The 12,659-nt window shown below is 33.6% G+C and overlaps 1 protein-coding gene across 1 annotated transcript in view; it reads left to right on the plus strand.

The window, feature by feature from the left end:
- Nucleotides 1-12,659, plus strand: part of EYS (eyes shut homolog) — a 1,696,347-nt gene that overhangs the window by 1,104,871 nt on the left and 578,817 nt on the right.

Genomic DNA, 12,659 nt, shown 5'->3' on the forward strand with positions numbered 1-12,659 from the left:
TAAGCACACTGACATTCAGGTATGTGATGTATTGTTTAGGGTAGTGTTTAATTCTAAAATATTACTTTCAAAAAGTTGTCATTGTGCTTAGATTTTCATTATTGGTGACATTCCTTTCAGACAATCTGCTTCTGGATACAGAAATCTTTACCTGTGGGGCAGAGGTGGTGGAGCAGGACAGCATAAAAGTCTGTTTGTCAACAGAAGAAACACACTGATATATTCTACTAAAATTTTTTGAAATATTGAAATTCTACTATTCACTATGGTCTAAGGTGAATAAACAGTCACACAGTGACTGTCCTTAAGGAGTTTATAGTGTAGTAGAGGAGATATTGATGAAATACTTAAATTAACATATAAAAATGAAGAGTGCTTTAAGAAAAATAAAAACAGAAGGATATAAGAACATTACATATTTGAATATAGCTAAATGTTTCCTTCATGGGTAGGGGGAAATTGTGTATATTCAAAAATTAAGGAAATACTTCAGAAAGTAAAAGGATAATTCATTCCTCACTGTTTCCTCTTTAGCTAATACATTTAAATATGTATGTGACACCTATGATGCCGTGGTATACAGGGTGCTTTTTTGTTTGCTTGATTTGTTTTTAATCAAATGAAAACCTAATATCTTACAAATTCACACTGAATAGGTTCTAGAAATTTTAATATAAATCCAACACCAGTAAGTCCTTATATTTTACCATTTATTCCTAATTTATGTTGAAAGTCTATCTCCATTTTTAATTGGTTTGCAGTTAGCAGTATTTCCTAATATTTAACTCTGAAATTCTTTGCTCTCTACCTCTGTGTGAAATACTATGATCTGTTAACTTATAGTTAAATGAATTAAGGGCAGTCACTAGGCAGCAAATTCATTGAAAATGATAGAATCTTTCTATAATTTATATAATAATCTGTTAATTTAGCAATTTGATAAGCAAACTACTTTTTTAATTTTGTGAAAGTAGGGCACATTTAACTTTTGTTTTAAGAATGAGTATAAAAGCCGCATAGCATAGGGAGATCAGCTCGGTGCTTTGTGACCACCTAGAGGGGTGGGATAGGGAGGATGGGAGGGAGGGAGATGCAAGAGGGAAGAGATATGGGGACATACATATATGTATAACTGATTCACTTTGTCCTAAAGCAGAAACTGACACACCATTGTAAAGCAATTATACTCTAATAAAGATGTTAAAAAGAAATGAGTATAAAACAAAACCAAAAATTGGGTGATCTCAGCTATCTGCACGACAGTTCTTAACCTTGTCTTTTCTTGTTCTCTTCTCTAGAGGACCTATTCTGTATACATTCAATGCCATTCGGTCGTTTGACCTCCATTTTGTGATATTGGTTCTTTAACAAATATGAAGTGAAATTATCCCTCCCTACGATATCCAACACAGCTGTGAACATATAAAAGGCACTTTGCTTGTGTTCAGAGTTAAAGCAAGTCGAGACTATTAAATTTCTCTGGACATTTACACTGTCCCTCTCATCAACTACTACCACCACTTTATTTTATTTAAGACCACTTCTCTTAAGAGAGCTATTATATTGGATTGGTTTGTAATAGAGTTTTCAAAGCCTAATTCTCTAAATTATTGGCTGTATGACACTGAGTAAAGTTTAAAATTTTCTAATTCCTCAGTCTTCTCTGAGGAAAATCAGAAAAATCAGAAAAGTAACCTTTCCCTCATAATTATACAGAAGATAAAATTGGACTTTCTTCTATGTTTAAAGTTCAGTGAGACTGGTCTTCTTTGCCAAAGTTTCCACCATTTCCAGAAAGTTGTCCTCTAGTCCTATCTCCAGAAGCCCCTTCATCATCTCCCCAAGCCCTTCTTCACTAGTCTGGCTGCTTCTCAACATCTATGACCTCATCAGAGAAGCCTTCCTAGACCTCCCAAAACGATGTGAGCTTCCATGCATATCTCCTAGTCACTCTTTATTTCCATAATTTGTTTTTTATTCTTTATAAGAGATGCCACTATTTTAATGTAGTTTTTATTTGCTCATAAGTTTCCTTGATGGCTCCCTTACTATGACCTGAGCTCCTTGCAGGCATGGACTCTACAGGCCTCTTCCACTCCTGTTTCCCCAGAGCCAGGGATAGTAGATGCTCAAAGATGTGCTGTATAAAATATTTTGTGATCCTACTATGATTATTTCTTCAAAAACTTTTTATTATGAAATTGCTTTTAGATTCACTGTACCAAGTGATTCTCAAACATTTTGGTCTTTGTGCTCTTAAAAATTATTTTGATGGCAAAGAGCTTTTTTACATGGAATTATTTATCAGTATTTACCATACTAGAAATGAAAACAGAAGAGTTTAAAATATATTTATTATTTAACTCATAAAATGAAAAGATGAATTTGTTATATAAATAACCTCAATATATTTTTATGAAAAATAAATACACTTACCAAATCAACAAATAAAAATAATGAAAAGATTGGTGGTTTCACATTTTTTGCAAATATTTTTAATGTCTAGCTTAATGAAGATACTGGATTTTGATATATGTTTCTGCATTCAGTCTGTCCAGTAACTGTTCTGTTGAAGTAGTTGAAGAAATTCAGTCTTCACATAGATATGTACTTGGAAATAATAGTGGTACTTAAGTAACCTTTTCAAGCAATGGGGAATACTCATGTTTGATATTACACCAAAACTTGGTAAGTCATAGACTGTTAAACATTAGTTGCAATGTGAAATGTAAAATCCAATCAGTGAACTTTTCATATTCTGTAAATGAAAATCCATTGTTTTATCTTGCATTTTGAATGAATCTTCCACCAATGCACAATTTTGTACTATGTCCAGAAAAATATTGGTTCCTTGAGTTATTCAGGTAACCTAAATGTCAACACATATCAATATAAAATATTGAAAAATCTTATCTGTGAATATTCCCTCCTATCTCACCAGAGTGTCTTTAAGTATTGTAAAGCTGTCAAGTGCAAAAGGGTGTATTTTAGATTTTTCCAAAATTCTAATATTTGCCTTAACACTCAATTTTTATCATTGGCAATGAATACTGTTAGTTGTTTTCCTTGAAGTGACAGTCTCATTTTGTTTTTGAGAAAATGTCTACCTAATACCTAAGACAGCATAACCATAGTTTGAATACTAGTTATTTCAAGTAAAATCATCTGCCATGAAAAGAAGCAGCTAGTTGCTCTCACACATCAAATAATCACAAATTGCTTCTTCTGGAGGCAACCTTCACACTTCAGCATGCAGAGAAGTATACTTTATGCATAATCCCCTTTGCTTCACACACATTAGTAAAAAGGCATATACTTATAAATTATAATTTTAAAAAATAATAATTTTGCCACTGTCTCAAGTACACTCATGTGAAATTTGGATTTTTAAACTGTTAGTAGAGAACACTATACCCGTTAGTGTAACTTGGTACTACTATTTTTAGTCATCAGCAGTTTTCTACACCATTGTCCTTGGATCACCACTGCAAATGTAAACACAGTGAAAAAGTCAAATAACATCTCAGTATCGTTATTAAAAATATGTTAACCTCGCAGGCAATATGAAAAATTATTGTGACCTCCCAGACTCCATAGGGTCTCCCATGAGAACTGCTGCTTTCTTTTAAAATGCTTGATGGCACACTGTTTATCTGATTATTACAACAAGACTTCTCTACACATGGCTGTTTCTACAGTAGAGGACTCCAAGTGATTCAGAATTTTCTTACAGAGACTGTAGTCTTAGCATCTGATATTAATTTTAGCACTGAGATGCTGCTATTGAGAAGCCAAAACCAAAATTAATACTAGTTCCTGTTTTATACACATAAAGTGAATATCCCCACAATTTGTGGATCTCTTGCTTGATACATTTTTTTTTTTTTTTTTTTTCTTTACGCGGGCCTCTCACTGTTGTGGCCTCTCCCGTTGCAGAGCACAGGCTCTGGACGCGCAGGCTCAGCGGCCATGGCTCACGGGCCCAGCCGCTCCGCGGCATGTGGGATCTTCCCGGACCGGGGAACGAACCCGTGTCCCCTGCATCGGCAGGCGGACTCTCAACCACTGCGCCACCAGGGAAGCCCTGATACATTTTTTAATTGACCAAAAGACTTAAAATTTTAGAGTAGTATGTTCTAGTTCCTCATCTCTTTCTTAGCAATCAACTTTATACTGGTGATATAAGAAAATCCAGCAATAACTGGAAATTTCAGCATAGCACTGACAAGAAAATCAATTCACCTATTATGGTATTTGGGGTTTTGTTTATTTTGTTGTTGTTATTTGTTTTCTGTTTGCTTGAATTTTTCTACCAAGGTTTTTTCCAGTGATAGAATTGACAATTATATTTATTTATATAACAAATCCTTTCACTTTTAGATTGTTATATTATTTCCTGTCTGTTTTTTTTTAACATGGAAGAAATTGCTTTGTCTTTTTTAAAATTTATTATTATTTTTTTTTTATTTTATTTTTGGCTGCGTTGGGTTCTGCAAGAAGGCTTTTCTCTAGTTGCAAGCAGGCTTTTCTCTAGTTGCGGGAGAGCGGGGGTTACTCTTGGTTGTGGTGCACAGGCTTTTCATTGCCACGGCTTCTCTTGTGGAGCGTGGGCTCTGGAGCTCAGGCTCAGTAGTTGTGGTGCACGGGCTTAGTTGCTCTGGGGCATGTGGGATCTTCCCGAACCAGGACCCGAACCCATGTCCCCTGCATTGGCAGACAGATTCTTAACCACTGCACCACCAGGGAAGCCCCTATTTCCTGTCTATTTTAATAGGCACCTATATTTACTTCACCTGTGTTCTTTATAACTACATAGTGTATACCTCAGGCAGGAACATTTTACCATGTACTGGCTTATGTCTTATCTGAGTTTGATCTTCCATTCAGGATCAGGGATCAGGTACCAATGTAGTATGATGTCAAGAACAGCTAAATTAGTTATTCCTCCTCCAGCTTTCTCCCCTAGAGAGGCACCCTGATGTGATCCAGCGACACTCTGATGAGCCTTATTAGAAATAGTAAAACATTCGAAAGCAGGGAAATGGATGTTTAAAAGGATGGTAAACATGATGAAATACAAGCCAGCTGAAAATAATGAAATTCACCTATATGTTTCAATATGGATAGATCTTATAACATATTGAGTGAAAAAAAAAAGATAACTATGGCAGCATACCATTTTTGTGCACTTTTAAAGCTGCATTATATCCAAACAATCATCTTACCCTTTATTATGCATTCTCAAATGTCTCCATATATTATTAAGTAGTCTGGATTAACTTCTATTTGTACTGTCTTTTAAATAATTACTATTTCTGAAGGAGTATGTTATGATAATGGTAAGAAGTATTTAAGACAAAGGCAATGATTCAGAAACAAAAGGCCAAAAGCACAAGAGATCATTTTCTACTTTTTAACTGTTTGTTTACAGATCATCTCAACAGGCCACTAGTATCATTAAAATGAATATTATTGGCTTTTCAAAAAGGAGTAAGTTATATAATACATAGCATGCTCTTATAAATTTGTGGTGCCAATCTAAATGCCCTACTATTAAATAAATATTTCATTTAAATGTTTTATTAGTAAAAGATTAAGGCATAGAGTTTTAACATCCTTAGTAATATGTAAAATTTCATTTAGTTTTTAGAAAAACCCTCCACCATCATTTTTAAGTAGACAGTATGAACCTTCAAAATAAAATCTAAAAGAAAAATTTGATTACTCAGAAATAGGAATCCAAAGGTTGATCATTTATTACCTTCAAAAATATAATAAAATAAGATTTAAAATGAAATAATATGTTACCATTTTCTCCAGTTTTTTAACCAGTCTGATACTTGTCTCACCACAATGTGCTGATATGAGATCGATGCACTCTTGATTTCCTAGAGATGTGATTATCATTTACAAGTAAAGACCAGATGATTGAGAAGAGTTGAAATTGTGGTTTAGTATTCACTGTACATTTGGGACTGAAGAGATGAGAGCTTGCCACATGAAGTTGAACCTATCACAAGTGTAGGAACTCTGTTTTGAATGTGTCTACCCTGACTTGCCTACCTTTCATGACAGCCAGCTGAGTGTAATGGTTTCGGGTAGATGAACCATGCCATGAGTTGCTGATTCCCTTCATGAGGACAATAGTATAGGAGAATTTTGATATCTACCACGAAGTTTAATAACAGATGAATACAGTTAATAATACTGAACTGAACACTGAAAATTTGCAGTAAATTTCAGGTGCCCTCACCATAAAAAATGTAGTAACTATGTGAGGAGATGGATATGTTAGTTAGCTTGACTATAATAAACATTTTACTACATATATGTTTATCAAATCATCATATGTACACTTTAAGTATATATTTTCATTAAAATAAAAATAATAGGGCTTCCCTGGTGGCGCAGTGGTTGAGAGTCCGCCTGCCAAAGCAGGGGACACGGGTTTGTGCTCCGGTCTGGGAGGATCCCACATGCCACAGGGTGGCTGGGCCCATGAGCCATGGCCGCTGAGCCTGCACGTCCAGAGCCTGTGCTCCGCAACGGGAGAGGCCACAACAGTGAGTGGAATGCGTACTGCAAAAAACAAAACAAACAAATAAACAAAAAATAATAAAAAAAATAATAAGTTTCAAAGGAAGCACCTAAAATCTACAGTATTATTAACAATCATCATCATTTTGTACATTAAATCTCTAGACTTATTCATCCTATATAACTGCAGCTTTGTACCCTTTAGCCAACATCTCCCCACTTCCAACACTTACCTACCCCTAGTAACCACTGTTCCATGCTCTACTTCTGTGTATTTGACTTCTTTAGATTTCACATATAAGTGAGGTCATGTAATATTTTTCTTTCTGAGAATAGCTTATGTTTTAACCATTTTTTATTGAAGTACAGTCAATTTACAGTGTTGTGTTAGTTTCAGGTGTACAGCAAAGTGATTCAGTTACATGTACATATTGTAATATATATATATATAACCTTTTTCAAATTCTTTTCCATTATAGGTTACTAAAAGATATTGAATATAGCTCCCCATGCTATACAATAGGTCCTTGTTATTTATCTATTTTATATATAGTAGTGTGTATATGTTAATCCCAAATTCCTAATTTAAAAAATTCAAAAGCATATTGCTGTAACTTATATCAAAGGGTGTTCTGCCTGTATTTTCCTCTAGGAGTTTTAAAGTACCCAGTCTTACACTTAGATTTTTTTTTTTAATCTTTTTTTCTGGAATATATTTGATTTACAATGTTGTGTTAGTTTCAGGTGTACAGCAAAGTGAATCAGATTTACATAGACATATATCCACTCTTTTTTTAGATTCTTTCCCATATAGGCCATACAAAGTATTGAACAGAGTTCCTGTGCTATATGGCAGATTCTTATTAGTTATCTGTTTTATATATAGTATTGTGTATATGTCAATCCCAATCTCCCAATTTATCCCTTCCCCTGGTAGGCATAAACTTTTTTTCTACATCTGTTTTGTAAATAAGTTCATTCATACCCTTTTTTAGATTCCACATATAAGCAATATCATATGATATTTGTTCTTCTGTGTGTGACTTACTTCACTCAGATCTACTTTGAGTTTATTTTGTTTAAAGTTATTTTTGTTTATTTTGTTTTGTTTATGGTGTTAGAGAATTTTCTAATTTCATTTTTTTACATGTAGCTGTCCAGTTTTCCCAGCACCACTTATTGAAGAGACTTTTTCTCCATCATATAGTCTTACCTCTTTGTTATAGAAATTGACCATAAGTGCATGGCTTTATTTCTGGGCTTCCTATCCTATTCCATTGATCTGTATTTCCATTTTTGTGCCAGTACCATACTGTTTTGATTCCTGTAGCTTTGTAGTATAGTCTGAAGTCAGGGAGCCTGACTCCTCTAGCTCCATTCTTCTTTCTCAGGATTGTTTTTGTTATTTGGGGTCTTTTGTGTTTCCATACAAATTTTACATTTTTGTTGTTGTTGTTGTTGTTCTAGTTTGTGAAAAATGCCATTGGTACTATGATAGGGACTGCATTGAATCTGTATACTGTCTTGGGTAATATGGTCTTTTTGACAATATTGATTCTTCCAATCCAAGAATACAGTATATCTTTCCATCTGTGTCATCTTCAATTTCTTTCATCAGCATCTTGTAGCTTTTGGAGTACAGCTCTTTTGCCTCCTTAGGTATGTTTGTTCCGAGGTATTTTATTCTTTTTGATGCTAGCTCATTTCACTTACCATACTGTCCTCCACTTTCATGCCTGTTGCCATAAATGGCAGGATCTCCTTCCTTTTAAAGACTGAAAAATATTCCAATCAATTATATATACCTATGAAAATTTCTTTATTCATTCATCCATTGACAGACATCAGGTTGTTTCCATATATTGGTTATTACTTCAATGAGCATTGGGGTGCAAATATCTCTTTGAGGTACTCATTTCATTTCCTTTGGGTATATGCCCAGGAAAGGGATTGCCAGATCATATAGTAATTCTATTTTTAGTATTTTGAAGAATCTCCATATTATTTTCCATAATGGCTGTGCCAATTACAATTCCACCAACAGTATACAGGTCTCCTATTTCTTCAAATCCTCCTCCAAACTTGTCATCTTTTATTTTTGTGGTAATAAGCTCCCTAACAGGTGTGAGGTGGTATCTCATTGTGGATTTGATTTGCGTTCCTTATGAGTAGTGATGTTGAGCAAGGTTCCACATGCTTGTTGACCATTTGTGTATCTTCTTTGGAAAAATATCTACTTGGGTCCTTTGCCCATTTTTTAATCAGATTATTTGCCTTTTTTGCTATTGAGTTGTATGAGTTTCTTATATATTTAAGATATTAACCCTTTATCAGTTATATGATTTACACATATTTTCTCCCAATATATGTTGTCTTTTCCTTTTGTTAATTGTTTCCCTTGCTGTGCAGAGCATTTTTTTTTTAATGTAGTTCCTTTTGTTTATTGTTGTTTTTTTGCTTGAGTTTTTGGTATCATATCCAAAATATCATTTCCAAGGGCCAATGTTAAGGAGTTTTTCCTTATGTAAAACCCTTCTAGGAGTTTTACAGTTTCAAGTCTTACAGTTAATTCTTTAATCCATTTTAAGTTGGTTTTTGTTTATGGTGTAAGATAATGGTTCAATTTCATTCTTTTGCATGTAGACATCCAGGTTCCCAACACCATTTATTGAAATTTATATTAAATATGTAGATTTATATGGACTATATATTAAAACTTTTTAAAGGTGATATCAACTATATCAAGTATTTTAATCATTTAAGATTTAAAATCATTTAAGGTTACAGTGGAAGCTTTGCTTCATAAAGTCATACTACGGAAAATGCTTTAGCTGTATTTTAATCAAATTCTACAGTTCTACAAGGAAAGTACAGAGATGATCTACTACATACTGGAAAATATTTGTATTTTCTCAGATATCTAGACTCGCTCTCATATATCAAAGATTTTTTGTTTGTTCTTGTTTTTAATTTTGTAAATATATGGGAATTTGGGAATAAAAAGATACATATATATGCTTAGAAATAAGTGTTCTTTAATTTCTGGATTCTCCAAATCCAAACTAGATAATCCCAGTGGTCTTAATAATAAATAAAATTTAGAAAATGCATAGTTCTTATATCTATAACTGAAATTTTTATTATTTCTTATACGTTGTGATATATCTGATATATTCAGTTTCCTTCACAATATGTTTAAATGATTTATCCTCTAGAATTCTGTAATGGATTTGATCACATATTTCAGGATTCTTTTGATTCGAGAATGGCAAGGTAGCTTTAATCTGTATGAGTAGAGGTTTTTTAAGAGTACATATGGGAAAAAAGAATAGACACATGAGTTATCCAATGACTAGACATGCAATTGTGTCTAAAGATGCATTAGAATAGAGCTAGTAAGTGCATAATTAAAGTCTTTTAACAATCTAGGCTTTATTACCATCTAAGGTACTTAATTGCATATTTGTGTAAATATTTATATTTCTTGCAATTCCTCAAATATCAGGAATGGAGTGACCATTGTGAAATCATAATTTCCTTTAATGTATCTAAAAATGGCTTGATCCCCATGCATGTGTAAATTCTGTTCTCCCCATGATCACTAGGGTACTCACGTTTAAAAGCATAGCTTTTGTCACACTCTCTTTACTTACATTCCTCAAGTGAAGTGACACCCTGATATCACTTGCACTCTGATTCTAAATCTCAGAGCAATCAAGTGGGAAGGTGAGAACAGTGACTCTAGAACCATGCCTTAGATGGTTTTGCACCATATTATCTGTGTGACTTAGTGCTTCCTTCATTTTTATGTGGTGATGGTGTCAAGAATGCTGGCCACACAGTGTTGCTGTAAGAGATGCATGATTAAATATACATTTAAAAAAACTTCTTAGAATAGTGTCAAATACCTAGAAGGCACTTATCATTATTAGCTATTGTAATTGTTGTTTCTCCTTTGTTCCTCCTCATATTAAAACTCAACGTTATCCTTTTTCCTATATTTTTCCAAAGAAAAGCTAACACGAAATTAGGGTGGTGGAGGTTAGGAAAAATGGGTCGAGTATTTCAGAGAACAGCATAACAAGGCAAAAATATGAAACATTGAATATTATCCATCTTTGGTTTTAGAAATCCCTTGACCATTCCCACCTCAGGTATTTCTTAAGATCTGCTCTGGGCCTCAGTCCCAACCTTATTCTAAGTTGTGTGCCCTCCCTAGAATATGTCCTCATCTTATTATTCTAGGAATCCTTAAACCCTCACACTCTAGAAACTCAATTTAAAATTTTCCTATCATAGTAAGAAGAGCAATTAACTTTCATTATGTCATTTTTTTTTTTTTTTTACTTCTGCACTATGTCTCAGGCCTATATTTTCAGAATTAAATGTTCTGTCATATTTCACAAGTAAAAGCAATTCTTTCCCTAAAAGTAAGTAAAAATATATTTTTTTCTTATTACACAGATTTGATCACAAAACATGGTTAATATGCTGCAACTCCAGAGGATTGCCTCTGCTGAGTTACACAGGTGGAGACTAGAGAACTTTTTAATTGATAGTTAACTAGATGGTTTTATGAAAAGTGGGTTTGACTCAAGTTGGTGTATTTCTGTGGCAAAAGAGGTAATGTCAAATATACCAAATTTCAAAGTTCAGCTCTACTGCTTCCTATAAAAATAACCTTGGCAAAATTACTTAACCTCTGTATTTCAGTTTCCTTACCTGTAAATAAGGACAATAATAATGGTTGACATGAGGACTGAATGACATTGTATAGAAGCAATGCACTTAGCACATTGTCTGGACATGCGAAGGGCTTCCATTTTGGTAACTCTTATGATTAGCCATCTTCACATATGTTTATTTGACCACATTTCCAATCAACTAGGAGAATAGTCATCTAAGAAGAATAATGATTTCCATGAGAAGTTCAAACGTGCTAACTTTATTTTTTTAACTATTTTTCCCAGTACAAAATAATATACTAAAATAAATGAGAAGAAATAGATGCAAAGACACTTAAGAGCAGAATACAAACAAGAAATTTTTAGATTTTTGTTAAACTATAAATTGGGTTCATTTCTATTCGAATTTAACTTTTTCACTTTGCATAAGGTTTTTTAACTGAATATATTTTCATTTCTTTGCATTGTAGAAACTTCCCAATGTTCTATTCCTGTTTCATTCAAATCTCTGTGCGTTGTATGCTTTCCTTGACAATTGAAAGATATCAATATTTATATTTTAAAGTCTATTTTAATACTTGGGAAATGAAACGTTCAAGAAAAAGAAGCTATTTCTAGTTTTGCAATGAAATGGATATAGATAGATTTTACTTATACAAATATAATTATATCTGGTAAAAATTGATAGGAATCTTTTTTCAAATGGTATTATTTGAGGGCCTGATAATATATAACATGTTTTATTATTATGAATAATAGTACCCATGGTAGTGTTCATGATTAATAATGGCTCTTCAAAAACTATCTCCTATGTTCAAAACAATGATGAGCCTGTGAATGTCATATACCTCAGGGCCCTCGAGCTTCTATACACTGCACTACACTTTGGACGTATTTTCAATTTCTACTTTTGTTATTAATTGATGGCAGTCTTCCAAGTGCTTACCATTACTTTCAGAATTACTCATTACTTTCATCGACTTTGCAACAAAACAGTTCGTTCACCCCCTCCATAATAGAGAACTGCCCCACAGAAATAGTTGCACAGCCAAGAACACATTTGTTCAATTCTCTCCACAAGCCACTCACTCCCCTTCTTGCATCTGAATGGGATTATGGAGCGAGTTCTCATCCATGGATGTGAGCTGAAGTAAAGTGTCTGATCTCTGGCATGTGATGTTCAGGAAGTGCATTTATTGTCATTTACTAGATGAAGAGAACTTTAAGGATCTAACATATGATTGAAGCTTCTAGAGTTTAGAAAGCTGACTATTTCTGTAACCACTCCCCAAAAACAGAATTAAGAATATATAATGCTGAGAGCAACGCAGTCTTATTAAGATCTATCAGCAACATATAAGAACTAAGCCATGCAGCAAAGATCAATTCAGAGGATCCTCTATCTCCTTCAAGCATGCTGTTCAGATGACCTCAAGG

This window comes from Phocoena sinus, chromosome 12 (assembly GCF_008692025.1).
Source record: "Phocoena sinus isolate mPhoSin1 chromosome 12, mPhoSin1.pri, whole genome shotgun sequence".
Lineage (NCBI taxonomy): Eukaryota > Metazoa > Chordata > Mammalia > Artiodactyla > Phocoenidae > Phocoena > Phocoena sinus.